At 45.3% G+C, this 20,354-nt stretch overlaps 1 long non-coding RNA gene across 1 annotated transcript; it reads right to left on the bottom strand.

Moving 5' to 3' along the window:
• Positions 1 to 17,098: 17,098 nt before the first annotated feature.
• Positions 17,099 to 19,983, bottom strand: LOC135387036 (uncharacterized). The gene is made up of 3 exons (XR_010420800.1): positions 19,658 to 19,983; positions 18,765 to 18,864; positions 17,099 to 17,185 (listed from the first exon to the last, which is right to left on the bottom strand). It is a non-coding gene; the product is annotated as an uncharacterized LOC135387036 (long non-coding RNA).
• Positions 19,984 to 20,354: the final 371 nt, after the last annotated feature.

Here is a 20,354-nt window from a genome sequence, read left to right as displayed (position 1 = left end):
CATACATTTGTACCCCATGCTTCAGGTCTTAGGCTACTTCTTCACTCACAGAGCAGCATCTGCTTCAGACTTGGAAGAGAAACTGCTTGAACGCTACCACCGCCTCCTGAGTGCAGGATTGAGGTCAAAAGTTGTGACATGTGACCAAGGAAGCCAGAATATCTCTCTACTGGGGAAGCTGGTTACAACTGCGAAGCCGTGTCTCACTATTGGTGATGAGAAGCTGTTCTTCATATTTGATCCACCCCACCTGCTGAAATGCCTTCGCAACATGCTGTTAAAGTATGACTTCCAGGTTGGCAACCACATCATAAGGGCGCAGCATATCCGGGATGCTTTTGTCAATGACAAACAGCTTGAAATACGGTCCATGCCACGGCTAACTGATGGACACTTCAATTTAACGTTCAGCTCAAAAATGAAACTCAAACTGGCTGCACATATCTTCAGCAACGATGTTGCAGCCTCAATGTTCACCCTATCCACTTTCCACCAGCTACCACCTGATGCCATTTACAGAGCCAGATTTGTTGAGCGCGTCAACCGTCTCTTCGACACACTTAAAAGTAGCCACCTGCATGGTAAGACGAAATATTCTTCGGCACTACAACAGGGGTCTGCTCACAAGGACTTCTTGCTGGAGTGCCTGTCCCAGTTTGAGAAGATTACAGTTCTTGGATGCAAGGAGGCCGCCCCCGTGTATCCGTGGCTTCTGCTTGACCATGACTTCCGTGCTTCAGCTCAGCGAAGACCTGCGAAACTCTGGCATACAGTACCTCCTCACTCGAAGGCTGAACCAGGATGCACTCGAACACCTTCTGCATAATTAGGACAAAGTGTGGAAGCAACCTTGACTTCAGCTGCATTCAGTTGCTACCAGTTGTTATCTGCTACTCGGACAACTTTTTAAGACTACGCAGGGCTCAAACTGTGCTGAAGACGTGGACTCCCTCCTGGCGGCAATACCTATTGGTCCTAACTACATGAGCAGACAAGGGACGAGGGTCAAGGGACAAGGGACGAGGGTCCAACAACACAACATTCTTCGCAGTGTGGTTTGGTTCAAAATTTCTCGGTGCTCACACTTGCCCCTCTGAGCAGAAATGCAGCCTGCTGGAAGACAATGCCACATCTCAGGACAGTAGCCAGCTATTACTTTTTTTTAGTGTAAAGAACATGGACAGTACTGACTTTGGAAAGCTGTCGGTTCCTCTTCCTGCCTTTGCGACGTTTGTGCGTGCGTGCGAGGAAGCCTTCAAAGCAAACATCAAGACATTCTTCACCTCCCAAGGGGTCAGGTCCAAGCTCTGTGAAGTGTTGGACACACTTGTGCCAAAGACATTGAGTTTATGTTCTTCATCGGTGTATGATGATTTATTTCAATTTTTCTCAGGGTGCGACTGTTCTGGTTTGCTCGACATAGGAATGAGGAAGTACGAAATAGTACGTTACATCAAAAGGCACTGCAGCAGGCAGTGAGACTAAGTTCATAATCTGTGCACGTTGTTTTGATGTAACCAGAATTTATTTTCTTTCCATGCAAAAGCATATGCATGGTTATGTTGTCTATCCAGTGCTTTCAGTTGTAACCTAGATTGCACATGATCTCTTGTGATTCTTTCATTCCTGTGTAGCTTACGATTGTCATAGTGCACTTTTACACATAGCTCCTTACTGTGTTGTTTGTATTTTGACAGCCATGCAGAGTTCAGTAGTCTGTGCCTCTTTATATGTTTAGTGTATGTACACCTGTGTAAACAGATACCTAGCATGCATTTCCTATTTTGAATCTTCAGCAGTTTGTTATTCTTTGATACGTATTAGGTGTATCCCTGTGAAAGCCCAAGTCATCATCTCATAATAAAGTTGTTGTTGTTGTTTGATTCCCCTTGTATATAGTTTCCTTGCATGGATTTTCTATTTTGGATCATCAGCAGTTTGCCCTCTTTTTGATATGCATTTAGTGTACACCTGTCTACATAGATCCCTAGTACGTTATTTTATATTTTGGATCCTGCACTGAGTTCAATAGTTGTGTGCACAACCGCCAGTATGTACGGGCAGTTATGTGCAGGGCTAAGCACTTTGTGCAGCTTGAAAACCTACACCACGCGGCAAAATGTGCACAAAATAGCAGAAGCAGAGAACATTGTCAATGCTTTGCCATGCCTTTAATACAAAAATGCTGTTGTAATCAAAGTAGTAGTCATGAAAAGTGTGTGTACGCTCGGAACAAGGTTGTCATTGCTGGAAGCTGAATTATTTTGGCTGAATTATTTTTGCAAGATAAAGTATCACAGACTACTAAACTAAGCTAATGGACTTGTGCCTTCTAATTCCTCCATTGCATTCATTACGAATGCCAAAAACTGTGGGGAGACATAGCACCACACAGCATGCAAGTATCATATAATGTGATCCAAAAGTCCAAATATGTTCACTGCCACCTTCTTGGTACGAGAGATATGTGGAAAGCTCCAGATGTGCATGGGGACAACAATAGCAGCATGCCTTGGACATTAAAGTCCTGGGCACTATTTGCTGGAATTCGTACATTATCCTTTTGTGCTTATTCACTACATAGACTGTCACACTGGTTATTGCACATTATTCTGTCGTGGGTGTTTATACCGGTGTTGGACGAACTAAAAATAATACAGTTTATACTGTATTTATACGGTATTTATACTGTTTACAACGCCATGGCGAATTTACCTGTGATAAAAGAAAGCAAGCCCCCACCTGGTCTCCTGTGTCCTTTGTTGCACGCATGTCGCTAGTGTTAATTCATCTCTGTTTACAAGTTGTTCATGATCTTTTGCTCTTGGATTTGCCTTCAACAGCTATTGTGACATTATGCGGCTGGGTATCGCGGTGCAAGGAACGCGCAGCGCGAGCGCCCTCCCCGCCCCGTGCTATACGTAACGGAGACGTACCAGGTGAAGTCATTATGACGAAATTTGTAGTATGCCCTGCAACGGATGGATGGCGCTGACGGTTTCTATCATGGCCGTCCTTGAAGACGTGGTGGCCAATGCAAGCTTCGCTACCATTTATATGTACCTTGGATTAGGTCCCAGCGGGTATCTTCTCAGAACAGATTTGGAATTGCCTTACTTGTTAAATGATTTCACAGACATTCTGGGACCACCGAAAAGCTTGCACTCCACGTCTCAACTGTTACCGTCTGGGTTTCAAGCTGAAAGGCTGTCTCCAGTACCAACCAGACGCCCCTTCAAAGTTCATCTGTTTTTGTTGACGGAACAGGGACACCTGGTACTGAGACATTTCATTTTCTGATGAATCAAGTACATTGCATCACTTGGGCTTGACTTGTTTTATTCGTATACCCTTGTTGCTCGGTAGCTAAGAGAAACCATGTCTGAGGTGTTTGTGTTCTTATTCCAGCGCTTTCAGAGTACATTTAAGCAGTATCATCGTACCATATGCACTGCAGCCATAGCTGGGCGAACTCACTCATGAGGGCCCTCATGAGTGCCCCTCACCCTCACCTCACGCTTTTGAGGTGAGGGCAAGCCCGCGATCAGGCCATCCGTGAGTGCACTCATAAGGTTCTTACCCTCATGAGGTCTCCTGTGAGTGCACTCATGAGGTCTTACCCTCACGAAGTCTCCTGTGAGTGCACTCATGATGTTTTGCCCCTCATGAGACCTCCTGTGAGTGCACTCATGAGGTCTGAGGGGCGCCAGGTCTGTGTGAGTGAAGTCACTGGTGAGGCCTGAGGGGTGTGAGGTCAGTGTGAGTGCATTCAGAAATGAGGTTAAATGACGCTTACGAGACGTGGGCAAATTATGAAGGCACTAGTGATATGGTTCCAGCGATCCAGCTACCGGCAGGGTGCACTTTAGAGGGCTGGTGTTCCCGTTTTTAGCAATTTCGTCTACGTCGCGCCGGGAACACAGCCAAGCGTCCTGAACTGATGGATTAGTTGGTGATATGGTTCCAGCGACCCAACTACACACAGTGTGCACTTTAAAGGGCTGATGTGCTCGCTTTTAGGAATTTCGTCTACGTCGCGCTGGAAACACAGCCAATGACAGAATGGCGTAAATGCAGGCTAGCTGGTGGATAAATTCCATGATAGGCAGCCAGGTAGAAAACACAGCCAAGCGTCCTGAGCTGACGGATTAGTTGGTGATATAGTTCCATCGACCCACGTACACGCAGTGTGCACTTTAAAGGGCTGGTCTGCCCGTTTTCAGCAGTTTCGTATATGTCGCGCTGGAAACAGAGCAAAGCGTCTTGGCTGACTGATTACTTGGTGACGTGGTTCCAGCGACCACTACACGCAGTGTGCACTTTAAAGGGCTGGTGTGCCCGTTTTTAGCAATTTCGTCTATGCCGCGCTGGGAACAGAGCAAAAGCACCCTGAGCTGACTGATTACTTGGTGATATGGTTCCATCGACCCACCTGCACGCAGTGTGCACTTTAAAGGGCTGGTCTGCCCGTTTTTAGCAGTTTCGTATATGTCGCGCTGGGAACACGGCAAAGCGTCTTGGCTGACTGATTACTTGGTGACGTGGTTCCAGCTACCCAATTATACGGCAGGGTGCACTTTAAAGGGCTGGTGTGCACGTTTTTAGAAATTTCGTCCACGTCGAGCTGGGAACACAGCCACGTGTCCTGAGTTGACTGATGACTTGGCGATATGGTTCCAGCGACCCAACTCCAGGCATGGTGCACTTTAAAGGGCTCGTGTGCACGTTTTTAGAAATTTCATCTACGTCGCGCTGGGAACACAACAAAGCCTCCTGAGCTGACTGATTACTTCATGATATGGTTCTAGAGACCCAGCTACTGGCAGGGCGCACTTTAAAGGGCTCGTGTGCACGTTTTTAGCAATTTCGTCTATATCGCGCTGGGAACACAGCAAAGCGTCCTGATTTGACTGATTACTTCGTGATATGGTTCCAGCGGCCCAACTACCGGCAGCGTGCACTTTAAAGGGCTGATGTGCACGTTTTTAGCAATTTCGTCTACGTCGCGCTGGGAACACAGCCAATTGTCCTGGGCTTTGTTGTGTTCCTAGCGCGACATAGATGGAATTGCTAAAACCCGGCACACCTGTCCTTTAAAGTGCACGCTCTCGGTAGTTGGGTCGCTGGAACCATATCACGAAGTAATCAGTCAGCTCAGCAGGCTTTGCTGTGTTCTCAGCGCGAAGTAGACGAAATTATTAAAAACGGGCACACCAGCGCCTTAAGTGCACCCTGCCTGTCGTTGGGTCGCTGGAACCATATCACGAAGTAATCAGTCAGCTCTGTAGACTTTGTTCTGTTCCCAGCGCGATGTACACGAAATTGCTAAAAACGAGCACACAAGCCCTTTAAAGTGCACCCTGCCGGTAGTTCGGTCACTGGAACCATATCATCAAGTAATCAGTCAGCTCAGGACGCTTTGCTGTGTTCCCCGCGCGACATAGACTAAATTTGTAACAACGTGCACACCAGCCCTTTAAAGTGCACCCTGCCTGTAGCTGGGTCGCTGGAACCATATCGCCAAGTAATCAGTCAGCTCAGGACGCTTTGCTGTGTTCCCAGTGCGACGTAGACGAAATTGCTAAAAACGGGCACACCAGCCCTTCAAAGTGCACCCTGCCAGTAGTTGGGTTGCTGGAACCATATCATGAAGTAATCAGTCAGCTCAGGACGCTTTGCTGTGTTCCCAGCGCGACGTAGACGAAATTGCTAAATACGTGCACACCAGCCCTTTAAAGTACACAGCCGGTGGTTGTGTCGCTGGAACCATATCATCAATGCCTTCATAATTTAATTTGCGGACGTCTGGTATGCGTCTTTTGACCTCATTTCTGAATACCCTCATACGGACCTCACACACCTCAGGCCTCACCAGTGACTTCACTCACAGAGACTTGGCGCCCCTCTGGCCTCATGAGTGCACTCACAGAAGGTCTCATGAGGGGCACAACCTCATGAGTGCACTCACAGGAGACCTTATGAGGGTAAGAGCCTCAGGGCTTGCGTTTGTGAGGGCGGTGACGGTGAGGGCGATTGAGGGCATGTGTCTGTAAGGGCCGTAAGGGTGAGGGCGAGTGAGGGCATGTGCCCGTGAGGGCCGTGAGGTTGAGGGCGAGTAAGGGCATGTGCCTATGAGGGCCGTGAGGGTGAGGGCGAGTGAGGGCCTGTGCTCGTGACGGCGGTGAAGGTTAGGGCGAGTGAGGGCATGAGCCCGTGAGGGCCGTGAGGGTGAGGGCGAGTGAGGTTTCACCAAAATGCCCACCTATGACTGCAGCACATCTTGTGTATTTTGAGTAAGGTATAAATTGAAATGTTGGCTCAGCTGTTGTATTTTGGTCACAAATAAGGTGTTCTTCTAGAGCACTCAAGGGTTACATTAAAGTAGTTTCATGTGTGCAACAGCACATACATTTTCTCAATTTTGAGTAAGGTAAATCGAAATCTTCCAGTTGATGTGTTTCGGTCATAAATTATGGTTTTCGAGACGTTTCAGGATTACATTCAAACAGCATCATTTGTGCAACAGTACATTCTTTTTCCTCAGATTTAAGTGAGGTAAATCTGTCCGCTGTTGTGTTCAGTCAATGCAACAGAAGCTTGCGTTGCATTCAAGTGGTATCATGTATACAAAAACTTATTTGATGCCTTTCTGTAGCTGCTGTACTAATATTGTGAGTAGAGGCATTCCTGCAGAACGTATCGGAGCATCTTGTACAGGGTGTCGAACCGAAACGTTTTTCGTTCCGGTTTTCGTTCCGGTTACATCATAAACGATCCGGTACCGGTTCCGCTCCGGAGCAAAAAAATAACGGTTCAAAGCGGTTTTTAACCGGTTTCGCTTCTGCTGGGAATATTCATCCCCACACACACAAAAAAAATGTTACAAAATGTAACCCCGTTTATTCCGCATACGTGGTATTTAATAGACAGATGTGAAATTGGTAGCTCCTGGTTCCTGTAGGTTACTGTCTGAATGAGCTTTCTCCTTTCTTGAAGCGCATGCTACAAACGGACTTGTTTGTCGTGATGTCATACGTAAAGTACTTTCTTGCTGGGTTGGAGTGATCGCGTCCCATCCGAATGTCTGTTGCTACTGTCTAGCCAGCAAGCACCACCGCACGAGTACGACGCAAATCGAGGAACACCTTCACTCACAAACGCGCTCGACGGCTCCGTTATATTTGCTTCGTGTCCTGACCACAAAAGAGTTGCCACATCGCACAGGCTTGCCCTCGCGTATACGTAAATGTATTCAACTTAGCTGCTCTCAAACAAGGGACGCGTTGCGCGACATTACCGATAAAGAAGCCGTTATGCAGCCCCCTTGGGTCGCTGTTTAGTTGAGGAGAGTTGGGGGATCAAATTAAAACGAACACTACGGCACATTGCTAGAGAGTCACATGTACCTCGAAGTGTGTGTGCGTGCGCGAACGATAAGCCATTACAAAGGGAGCCTAAGGGTCGTAGTATACCAACATACATTCCACCGTAACCGTAACCCTCGTATAGTATCCATGACATGACTTCAGAGCACACGACGTCTGTTTCATTCGCCTATCCGTAGTCCAAACCGGCGAAGTTTTTTCTTGGACCGAAAACCGTTAAGTATATTTTTCGGTTTCCCTCCTGAGCGAAAAAAACGTACGCGGTTTCGATTCCGTTCCGGTTCGCACCAAAATAGCGGTTTTTTTTTTTCGGTTTTCGATTCCGGTTTTCGGTTCGCTCCGACACCCTGATCTTGTATGCTATTGTTGGTATGATCTGTAGCAGTATATATATTGATAATGTTAATTATTCCATGACTTCAGCTAACATTGACATTCTTACTATTTTATTCCCCCCATTCCACCAAGCAATGGGGTAGAGTATCGCCTGTTGCGATGAAACTCCCCACTCTCCAAGGCCGAAAATAAAGTTGTTGTTGTTGTTTGACATTCTTACTTCCAGGTAGAGCTGTCACGCAGATGCCCTACCCCTTGGTATGCTTAGTTCAAGATTGTATCGAAACAATCCACCTGGTGCATTATTTTTCAATTGGCTGTGGCATTAAGTAGTGGTATATATATAACATCTGGTAACAATGGGCCGCTCAGGTTACATGCGACACGCACACGCACGATAAGACATCTCAGAAAACAATGGAAATCATGTATGGATAGTGTGAACAAAGGGTTCCCAGGTTTCAATAGCATGCGCCGCCAGGATAAGGTAACGGTTAACTCAGGTAAACAACGGGAACTCACGTGTCGATAGTGTTTGATAGGCACCTGGATGCATATTTAATGACATTTAATAACACGCAATGACATGTAATAACACGCAAATGACATGTAATAACACGCAAATGACATTTAATAACAAGCAATAACTTCCGATGACATTTAATGGCATTTTTCCGATGGGTTGACGTCACGATCAGTACGACACCTAGGTTGGTTGCCGCGTCAGAGCTCCAGGTAGTTTTGGTTTCGGTTCCCACCAAGCGCCCTCTAGTTTTCAAGCTTTGGTCGTCTGTAGTTTCGGTTTCGGTTTTAAATAAATGGACGCCAAGCTTGGTTGCTCCCACTGATCTCGATTGTAAAAGGCTGGATCGCGGATAGGGAGCGCGAGCGTGAAGAAACCGGCCGCCATCTTACGGTGCTCACAACAGTCGCCGCAGCGATCATGGCAACTTCTTGCAATTACGGTCGTACCAACCGTACTGGCAAGGTTACAGGGCCTAAATTTATACAGGTGAGTCACGCTTTATCGAGGAATAAATAGGCGTTCATTCTGTATATTTAGTTGACCATTGTGAAGTGTTTTTTTGTCCAACACGAGCACTGGATGCAGGTTGCTTGATCGCTCTTCCGACGTTCAATCGAGCACACTTGCATTTTACCCGGCGGCAAATACAGTTTGAGTGCATAATATGCTTGAAAGAACACGTTACACTACACAGGTAGTGTTGTCATCAATATATGTGCGAGAGCGCTTTTTTGCATGCATTGCTAGCATGGTACACGGTGTTCTCTGCGGAAGCAAGTGCCACATTCATTTCTTTGAATTACCTTCACGCACAAGTTCGGTATTACGTCATAATGAGACCACGATTGTCACCTTTTTTCATGTATTGGTATTGTTTTGTGCCTTGGTTTGATTTGTGACAAAGAATCCTACATAACGGTGGTGTGGCGCGACTTGAATAACCCCCAAGAACACACTGTCATCCCTGGGATATCCTAGGGGTGTCATATAGGGATGGACAGGACGTCCTGAGGAGGGTGAAATCGGTCCTCAGGGTATCCCGTAGGTGTCAAAGTGGCACTAATACATGTCCTCACGTTATGCTTAAGATCGTCCTAAGGATGTCATCAGGGACTGAATTAGGACAGCGTCAGGTTATTTGTGGGATAGTCAATTCTGTTGGTTTTACTGGTTTTCTTTGATTTTCCCAATGTATGTATGCCCTGCATCCCTTTACGAACTATATCCCAGTTCTATATCCCAGAACTACACGAGTGACCACAGCGCAAATAGGAATTTGTGGAACATTTATTGCAATTATCGCTCTAAATATTTTAAAATACAATATACAATTTTTGCAAATGGGGCCAAATACCGCTGTTGACAATCATACCAACAGTAATTACATGCTGGTCTTTTACAACTTGCCCTGTTGCTGATAACTTCTTTACTATCCTCCATGTTTTGAGGAGTAGAATGGTGCTACGGAGTAGAGGATTTGCCAGCCTTCTTGTCGGCTCTCTCACGTGCATGCCGCAACCAAGTCTGTATTGCCTTTTGAATCTCTGCCACGGTACCAACATCAGAAGTCTTGCTGACAGCACCTGCAAAAATGAATATATCCACTGAACTGCAAGCACTTTGCAACACTCAGACTACTCAAGTAATTACTAAAGAACACCTTGGCAAAAATTTCATGCCATGCCATTTCATTCATTTCGTGCCATGTTTCGCTGCAGTGGCCGGTAAAATCTTTTAGGTAGGAAAAAGCAATATGTTCCGGGCGATTTGGAATTCGAGCACAGTGCCTTATTCTCCAGCGCTTGGACATGCTTCCAACAAATGGAGGTTTACGACCGGTGTTTTCAACACGGATGGAGCATAACCTGCAATCTGGAGCATTCAGAGACATTCGCAAATGTTAGTGGTCGCGAATCTATTGACTGTGTGTGCCCAATTCACGAAATTTTGGGGGGCGTGAAATAATAGGTTTGTACAGTATGTTGATGTACACACCAGTCGTCGCGTCTCACTGGCGTCACCGAAGACCTTTCTTGTGCGGCGACTAAAGCACACTGTCAGGAAGAACTGTGGTGTCACCGTACGACACACATATTTGTACTGCACTACTGATTCTTCCCATGGTGTCAGGGATCCCGAAACGTCATTGGCAGCCTTCGAACCCTTCATTTTGGACATCACGTAGCTGAAGAACTTCTAGCATCGCAGAGGCGGAAGCAGACACTCTGGCCTGAGCAGTGCTACTGACCAATGGTGACCAACGTCACCCTAATCATGTGAACCCAGATGCAACAAGAAGTGCCTCCTCCCCTCAAGTAACGTTGTGACGTGCGTCCTGGTGCTCACATGTCTATTGTGTAGATGGAGGAGGGTGTTTAGTGCCCGGGGAGATTTGACGGGCTATTGTAGGCATCGCAAATGTGCTATGGTTGCACTCGTTGTGGGGTAACGGTTTTTCGGGCGCACGCCATTCCATACTGACCAAAACCGGAACAAAGCTCCATATCTCTAGACTGCCCCTTTAAATCGACCCTATGAAACTGCTGCACTCCAGGGAACTGAATTTCTGCTTGCCACCTGCCCCCGTCCAGTTGAATTGTTGAGCAACACTGTCCGTAATAAGCTTGTACAGGATACGTCGAGCCTTATCTCCGCAGTTCGTGCCTCCCAGCTTCATCATGTACTTCTCCTGCAAGCCAGAGACACTTCTCATGCATCACTGGCATATTTATGGAGATTATATGCACATCGTATGGCTACTGAGACACATTTTCGGCCAAGCAAAGCTGATAAGCACTAGAATGCCACAATAATGCCCAAAACAAGGTCACATCTTTAATAGTTTGAAACGAGGTCACATCAAACACCATCAGTGTTAGTTTGTTGACTCCACGCCAAATTTCCCGGGGAGGTTGGGGGGGGGGGAGGCATCGCTCAACCCGCTCGATACATATTCATTAAAAAATTGTGCGCGCTCTTTATTATGCAACATCATCCAGAAACTCTGAACTCCAATTATTTACAGTCTCGAGTTTACAGTCCTCTAAATTTCTGCTAAATACCACAGACCCCTTTTTACGCATGACTTTATGAAGCTCCCTCGAAACTCGGAAGCATTCTGTAAACTGTGAACCCCGTACAGAGAACACGCTCATGTGACCTAGGCATGCAAATTCAGAATGCTACGAGAAACTGCAAAACCTTTGGCGTCGCATGAAGCGTTCAACCCATCGGCGGCTGGCTCTGAACACGTGGCGTGGAATATCCAACCTCTTCGCGATTTCCCTAGCTTTCTCACGAAAGCCGTCGACGGTCACAGCAAGGCCGTCCCTCCTTTCTTTTCTTACGTACTCCGCAACTTCGGCTTCGAGCTCTGGATGCCTGCCTTCCTTTGGTCCCGAGAACGTCTTCCTCGTCGACGTGCAGCTAAAGATGGCGTCCCGCTGCTGGTGCCAGCGAATAACGCATGTCCTTCCCAAGCTGAATTCCTCTGCTGCCTGATGGCTGCTATGCGATTCCGCGTACAAAATCACCTTGCGCTTGAACTGGGCAGAGTATGATGCCCTCTTCGAACTCATCATGTGTGGGTAGCTGAGCAAACCGGAAAGTGGATACCGACCCTCCGAATAACTTTAGACCCCAAGCGCGCGGTGGGAAAGAGAGAAAGGAGGCCATGTCAGTGCCAGTGAGGTCGCTCGTGGTCATGTGGATGAGCACGTGGGGGAATGACTCAGGGACGCGGCTGCTACAGAGGAGTAGGGAGAAGGTGGGGTCCTTATATTCGCGGGCAAACTTTTTCAAAACTAGGTCGCTTCAACTCGGGGGGGGGGGGGTCCTTACAATCGGGGGGTCCTTAAATTTGCGAAGGTACGGTAATCTTTTCAAGCAATGAGGCAGATATCACATACTAACACCAACTCTATGGCGTCAGGCAATAAACGGAGTGGGGGAATATGTTTAATGATGATAAAAAAGAGGAAGTTTTTAATTAAGGAAAGGTAGAGTTTGAGTTATCCAGCTTTTCAATATATGGAAAACAAAGCAGGCCAAGCAAAAAGTCCAGATTTGTTTGAATTAACCAAAAGTTTATATTATCATGTTTTGAGTTAACGAGAGTGTACTCAAAGTGTATGTGTAAGTGTATGTGGTTAAAGGAGCATGGAAGTGACCCCCAAAATATTTTTGTTTATTGCTGCGACGTCTTCTGCAACGAATAAAATGAGATCCTGCCAAAGAACGATGAGCACGAGTAAGACATCGCTCTGCGCACCTTTCAAAAACCCTCTCCACATCCAAAGAGTGACTTATCACAGGCTCCGGCGCGTGACCAGTGACATCCAGTGACATAGCTCAAGCACGTATAAGATGCGCATGACCCAAAAAGAAAAAATGCCATGAGCAGATTTCACGTCATGCGGGGCTCGTGTCTCGTTCACGACTGATTTTTCCGGCTGCCTTTTGTATATTTTATTGCACAGTGACAATACGACGCAGAGCGAAAGTATTTTGCATGGTGACTCCTTGTGGACAGCTTCACAGACGAAGCAGGGTTTCGAGTTAAATGTCAGTTCCATGCTCCTTTAAATGTAACTCCTGTCTGGTAAAGCTCGCTAAGTAAATTGTCAGGTCATTCTCTGCAGCCCTTGGGATGAGCACTGAGGTCAACGTAGTATGTGATTCGATTAGCACTTGAGGTCTGTGTTGGTACTCCAAGACGAACACTGGAGAAAGATGTAGATGGGTAGAAATCCAGCGAACCGGTAGAGATGTAGGAGGGAAGTTGCCTCAGGACAGAAGCCGCCGATATAACTAATACGCCGATAAGGCAACTTCCCTCCTACTGGAGAAAGACGTACTCTAGGGGTACGTACCAGCTGTACTTTCTTCATCTCTGACTCTCTGACTTTCCTGTCGAAGTCCAGGAAGTTTTCAACATCCATGAAAGGCTCAGGGATGATATCATTTCCCTGCGTGTCTTTTGGTTCTTGGTGGCTTGAAATTAGTGTGTCCAGCATATCAGAGTGCTCTCGGAGCCGAAGCGTGATGATGCGAAGGTTGCGCAGAACTTGTTTCTCGAATTCTGCAATGTTAAGTGTGGACAGAATACTTCTATATGATTGTTCCTGAGCATGTTTAAAATACAGCGGTGAAAGGAACTATCATGCAAACTTTAGCACAGCTCAAAGCCTGATGCATGTGGCATCATACCATTGGCAGCTCCTGTGACCTCAATTGAGTACACATGAGCTGTGCTATGTGCAGGATCCCAGTTCAACTCTCTCACAAAATGTGGTGTCAGCATGATAAGCAGTCCAGAGGTTCGTGTGCATTTTTGAATATTCGGTATTATTACTGTTGCTGCTACTCGTCTTTAATTGGTCTTCGTTGCATGTGTATGTGTGTTGCACTGCGAAATATAGTCCTCATATTGAGTTTGAAAAGCAGTCTAATGCTGGCACCACTTAGCACCTGCACGGAGGGGCAGTGGTAATAAGAAAGCATGCCTATAGCAAAAATACCTTTGTCTACTGTTTTGCTAACCCATATGTACCTCAACCGCTAACTTGAGGGGAAACCAACCTGCAGGATAGCATCACCAAAATAATGTCAAACCTCCGGACATTTCTGATTACTCGTCTTCTATACCCACAGCAAGCTACTACTTTCGTCACATAACAGACTACCAGCCATTCTCACATATGATCTCATAGGACGAGTTATTGGTGGACAAAAATATGCAAGTTGAAAAATTGACAACACAAACAAAAGTTGTGGAAAGAAGATTTCCACAATCTTTCCATGAAGTATCCAGATCCAGAAGACCCTGACCTGAAGTGTAACATGATGGCAGTGGAGATGTGCGAACACGAGAGTCAGGAGGATCATGCCCTGGACGTTCTGCGAATGGGGATGAATTGGTGAAATATACAAAATCAACTGATGTGGAAAGCCTCTATATATACTATATATATATATATATATATATATATATATATATATATAGAGAGAGAGAGAGAGAGAGAGTTATGAAGAAGTGAAAGGTAAACAACAAAGGTAGGGGAAGCAATGAAAAAGGGGATGATTTACTACACATTATACTGTAAAAAAAGGTATCTAGGGGTGTGGTTAACGCTGCAGTTGAAGCTCTGCCTTAGTCAGAAGTAAAGGGTAACAAGAGTTGCTTGGAGCTTTTACACGTGTCTAGGATGGCGTCCAAATCAGGAGGCCCGCCACCTAGCGGCTGTCAGTAGTACACTTAATAGCAAGGTTGATCAACAAACCATTGAGTTCAGGATTCACGCATCATATTATGAGTTCAGAATGGGCGTCCTGTTGCACTTTTGTTGTGTAGAAGACTTGTGTGTTTCCACACTTGTTTTGTGCACTCCAGCCTTGATCCCAACTGGGGCAGGCAGTATTTCTAAATAATAACAGGGGCCATTACAGCCAAAATTAGCCAGAGGTGTAGCGTGACCCTCTCGGATTTCGCAAAAAGAAAAAAAAAAGTGTGCATTCCTTCAGGGATATGATGTAAGACATGAACTTTTTTTCACAAGATTTTGTTTTCTTGAGCATTGGGAATGCCTAAAACTTGCACCAAACATGAAAAAATGTTGTCCATTCCATGTGCCCTTCTGACCCATAGGGGCAGCATTTCTGTGCTTTCCTTGTCGTGTGTTAGATGGGAAGGGTCCATCTCACTTCCCGAAGAGCATATCTAAAGAGTACAGATCCTGCGACATCGTAAGAGGTCAAGAACAAAGCATGTTTTTGGCCAACTTTACTATACTTTTTTTCAAGTTAGCCTTCTTCTAGGGGACTTAGATTATTCATACTTGTACTACTGTACAGAGATTCGCATCATGTAAAAATTTCAAGGTGATTGTTTTCCGTTGCTTAACTAAGCAATCAAGGGGATTGATTATTCATAAAAAATGACATCTCTCAAAATTCTCACATACCTGAGGTCGCCTGGGAAGTGAAAGAAGTTGTGCCATATGTAGGACCGACCCTCTCCTATAACATATTGAAAATCTACCGGGTGTTCTTTTTTCTTTAACGAAAAAAAGAAAAACATCACAAAGCTCCGCTGTAGGTCATTCATTAGTTGAGGTCATTTAGGAAGCAAAATAAATGTGCCTTCATGAAAAGGCACACACACACACACACACACATTAAGTCCACATGTGTGTGTGGACTTCAACAAACAAAAAAATGAACAAAGGAAAGAAACTTCAGCGCATTTATTTCCGCTGTGTTAGCTACCATTATAACCTTCGAAAGAAGTTCGCCTTCTACGTACTGTTAGTTTACCAAGAGCGAGTACTCACCCTCCCCCCCCCTCCTCCTGGAAGCAGCTTTGTAGCTATTCATTGCCTGGCTCATGGCACTGATCACGGACCACAATGAGGCATGCTCCTTCCAGGGCACTAAGAGGGTATTTTTACTTTAATATATCTCATGTTCAGGGCTCATTTGCATATAAGCTGAGTATTAGTCTCAGACTAATTCTCCATTGCCTTGGCAGTGTATGGGGCATGTGTTCTACGCACGTGCAAGAAGCGCTGTCATAGCTACTGAGAATGATTATGAGACTCTTACTCAACCTTTATGCAAATTGGCCCTGGTACTGCAGCAAAAACATCTATATCCAGTGAAAGAAAGACTTTGCACATACAGCTATGCTTTCTTATTTTTTTACTTTCTGTTGTGGGAAAAATGCGCGCTAGATTATAAATGGTTTTCAAAGACTTTCGTTGGTGGTGGTACAGAGGCTGATAATGGTACCTTAGAGACGGGATATGCAAGTGCACTGACGAACCTTATGTCTCGCATATGAACAAATCCATCTGCAGATTTTCAAAATGGTAAAGGAGAGGGTCTCTTTTCACAGGAGATTATCACATATGTATAACTTTTTACGTTCTAGATTACCTCAACTAATGAATGAGCTGCACCGGAGTGTGGTGACGGAAGAAAATATTTTTTCTTGTTCTTCAAGAAAAAAAAAGAGAGAAAAACACCTGTAGATTTTCAACAAGTTCTAGGAGAGGGTATGTCCTACAAATGGCACGACTTCTTCCCAGGTGACCTCAGGTATGTGAAAATGCTATCTGAAAAGTGTCGTTTTGGAGGAATGATGAATATCCTCGATTACTTAGTTAAGCAATGAAAACAGGCCAGCTTCAAATTCTTACCGAGAAGTGAACCTCCATACAGCGGTTTATGAGCATAAATAATCTCTAGCTCCTAAGAGGCGGCAAACTCGCCAAATATTTATCGTAAATTTGGCCCAAACGTGCTTTGTTCTTGAGCTCTTACGACGTCACCGAATTAGTTATCGTTCGATATGCTCTTCAGGAAGCCAGGTGGACCTTTCCCCTCTAACACCAGACAAAGAAAACGCAGATATGCCGCCTGTATGTGTCAGAATTGCATGCGTAATGGACAACACTTTCATTTTTGGGCCAAGTTCGACGCGCTCCCACTGCTCAAGAAAACAAAATCTTGAGAAAAAAAGTCCTACATACATACCCCTGAGGGAATACACACATTGTTTTGCAGTGAAATCTGTGAGGGTCGAGCTACACCTCTAGCTGCTTTTGGTTGGAATTGCCCAATGTAAAATGCTGCTAAGGTGCCCTGATGGCAAGCATAGAGTATTACAAAAGATATGCACCACCAAGGTTCTGTGACCTTCCTAGTACACCAGAGAACCGGAACCCTACAGGCGACTGGAGCTCGTCATCTACAAAAGTTAGACAGTAATATATCACAGCGTGAGCCCCTGACAACACGTTCTGTGATGCAAAGAGCTCACCATCACTGCTGATGTTGACAGACCCCCTGTTGCTCCTTGACTGCACACGGTTGCACAAGTTTGATGATGGTGCTGCCGAGTTAGTGGATGTGCTGTTCTTACTGCTTGTGCCTTGCCCTGCAAGACACATGCAGACAGGGCAATGAGGTAGAATTACCAAAATCTGAAAAGCTGGAAAAACTTTTACCTGCTTGTTTAAAGGGACGGGCTTGCAGAGCCCGGGCAATTCCGAAACTTATCAAAACTATCTTCACGAGTACTGCACACATACAAGCGTCAAAGTTTTATTCAGAATAACCAAGTCATTTTCTAGGAATTTGTCAAAAAGTGCTGTAATGGCAGACGACGAAACCTGAGCCCCACTCTCATCCAACATCATACATAACGTCGCCCTGCGGGCAAGCTACCGTTGTCATAGTAGTTGCAACCTGTAGAAGGACCTCGGGTTGAATCGTGCTCATAAGCTCCCTTTTGTTCTCGGAATGGGGACCCCCAATGCACCCCCCCCCCCCATGCACGGGCACATTGGGTGTGGAGTCTGAGAATGTGGCATATAATCAGATACATAGAACCTAAGTCACGTTTTCTTTCCACGAGTATTTAATGCAGTCTATAAATATACGTAAACACGCATTCCTTCTCCATGTACATTGTCAGCGATACTTCATTTCGAAACTTGATCACTGTGCAATGGGGAGTGTAATTGAAGTGAGTGTAATGTATTTTTGGTCGGAGCTGTAATGCCACAGCCCGCACCCAATGATGGGTGACTTCAGATTTGTGTTTATGTGTGGGGTTGTCTCTGAGAATTAACATAGTTCTTAACCAGCATATGGGCCCAGTCTTAGAATGTGTAAGTAACGAAATGGTTTCGGCATGTTGGTAAGAATCAACCATAGTTATAAGGGCAAAATACATGAACAGAAGTAATTGGACACGGACGAGCAAGTGCTTGTCCATGTCCAGTTCCTTCTGTCCGTGTCTGTTGCACTTATGATTATGGTTAGAATGTGTGTTTTTTCGCCTGAGAACTGAAAAAAAATGTACTAGAGTCGCAGCGGTTCCCAGTCACTTCCGAAAGTCTTCTGCTCACGCCGGTGCACTAGCGCTTGCAAAAGCAAACGACTTCTGCATCCAGTCAGACTTTCCAGCAGGGTGACGTAGCCATTCTCATTGTTGCCAACTCATATCACAGCATGCTTTACAATCTTTATCAATTTAATTTGGTTATTTAATAACAGTGAAGTGCTTTGTCGGGTGAATGTGCAGTATTCCATTTTCAACAAAGTACTACAATCAAATGGTAACTTTACGAGAGGGGCAGGATGTACCAGACCGTCCCTTTAAGGGATGCAATTAGTGAGATGAACCAATAACACCAAATTACCCAAAGATGACTACAAAAAATAGCACCTGATTCCAGATAACGGAAGGACATTCGACAAGAAAAATTTGCACTATGTGCATAAATGGTTCTCCCAAGATAGCTCTAAGCCAAAATGAAACAGCAGGCAGACTCAAGAAATTGAAGTTACTGTGGAACTACTAAAGATAATGACTCTGCATCTTATCTGTTGATTTGCTTGTGTAGGGATGCTATAGGTACTATATTATCAACAGTTCGCTAAAACTGGCTAATTTGAAGAGGAGAGCAAGCTTCTTTACAGGAGCTTACATATACCTGTACAATACTTACGAGGCCAACCTTCATGCTGTTTTTTTTTGTCCCTGTGTATCCCCACTAATTTTCATCAACGACGCTGACTGCACACAACTTTCAGCTAAACGTCTGAAGCCTGTAAAATGAAGGTAATTATTTTACAATGTATTGATCAGGGCAAAATTATCTCTCAAGCAACAAGCAAGGAAGCAAGACATTTTGCTCCTTGCCCAAATTCAAGTAAAAATTTGGGCAACCGGCAGAACACAAAACTAAAACGCTAGAACACTGAAGATTTCAGTACTTGTGCTCCATTATTTTTTCACCTACTGCTGGACCACTGGAGATCAGTGTTTAAGGACCTTGGGTAATAAAAATCATTTGAAATTGTAAATTAAGGCACTGTACTGTCACATTCAGAAAGCATCCGCGCTGACCAGCTGCCTGCACCAACTCGGACTTGGTGGCAGTCAGCTGGACACCATCACCCACGATCCAGTCAGGTCGGTGGGAGTTAGTCTCCGAGCAAAAACTTTGTCCTCTCCACTCGTCCGTGTGCTCTTACTCCGACCAATCAGTATGAGTAGCACTGACACATGACCCATTTGCCACATTTGGAAGCTGCAGGAAATGCACTCTCGATGGCTATGCATTTATTACATATTTTGCATTTCCTCGTAACAGCTACAAATCTTGTACACACAGTCGAGGAACAGCTATTTCGGAAAGCGTCAATGCATGATACATCAAGCACGAGGGTGTTTCTTGTTAGGATATTGATCAGGCACTGAAGGGGGCTAACAGAGAATGGGACCCAAACAAATATGCACAGCCGGTAGTGTGCCCACGAAAACGGTAGCACTTTGATTTTGGTCATAAGACTATGGTTGGAGTTGGTGGAGAATTTGCTTGTATGGATGATGCCTTACCATCTCCAGTCCTTCTAACGGCTTCTATGTCGGGGCAGGATGTCGCACTTCGGCAAGGACGTCGGTTTTCCTTTGAGTCTGTAAAGAAAAGTTACATGCAGCAATAAGAGTCTCAAGTGAACAGTATGATGGTGAAGGTGCTTATGTGTACCAAGTCTGTAATGCATTATACAGTGATGTATCAGTCGGTGGGAATGGTTCACTGTATCAGTCGGTGTGAATGGTAGCATAGTAATGCATACAACATCAAATTCAAAGCATTGAGGAGGTTAGGGCGAGTATCTTACAAAGAACCAGGCGGGAGCACAGCCTGTAAACAACCTGGGTTTTAAACATTGAGATTTCACATTAGGAACACGCCAGTGAACAGTAGACAGATGAACATGAAGCTCACATCACAGGACAAATCTTTGGTAGATAGGCCGCCTGCTGAAGTGTTCAGTCGCAAAGTGCAAAAAAATTCGATACTTACAGTCAAGCTGCAACCAGACAGGTCGTTTTAGACATTTCTACTACATAAGTATAAGAAAATGTTAACTCACAACTTCTGAAGGGGGGAGTGCACTGACTCACTGTTGGAAGAAAGGGTGATCGCTGCTGGCTGTTATCTGCAGAGGCTGTATTGAAAGAAGGTAATCAGGAACGATTGTGCCCTAAATGCTGGCAGGGGTGTAACTTGTGACTCGCAATAACTAAA

Source organism: Ornithodoros turicata, chromosome 3 (assembly GCF_037126465.1).
Source record: "Ornithodoros turicata isolate Travis chromosome 3, ASM3712646v1, whole genome shotgun sequence".
NCBI classification, from domain to species: domain Eukaryota; kingdom Metazoa; phylum Arthropoda; class Arachnida; order Ixodida; family Argasidae; genus Ornithodoros; species Ornithodoros turicata.
Note: the sequence above shows the minus strand (reverse complement) of the source record. Positions and strands in the feature narration are given on the sequence as shown.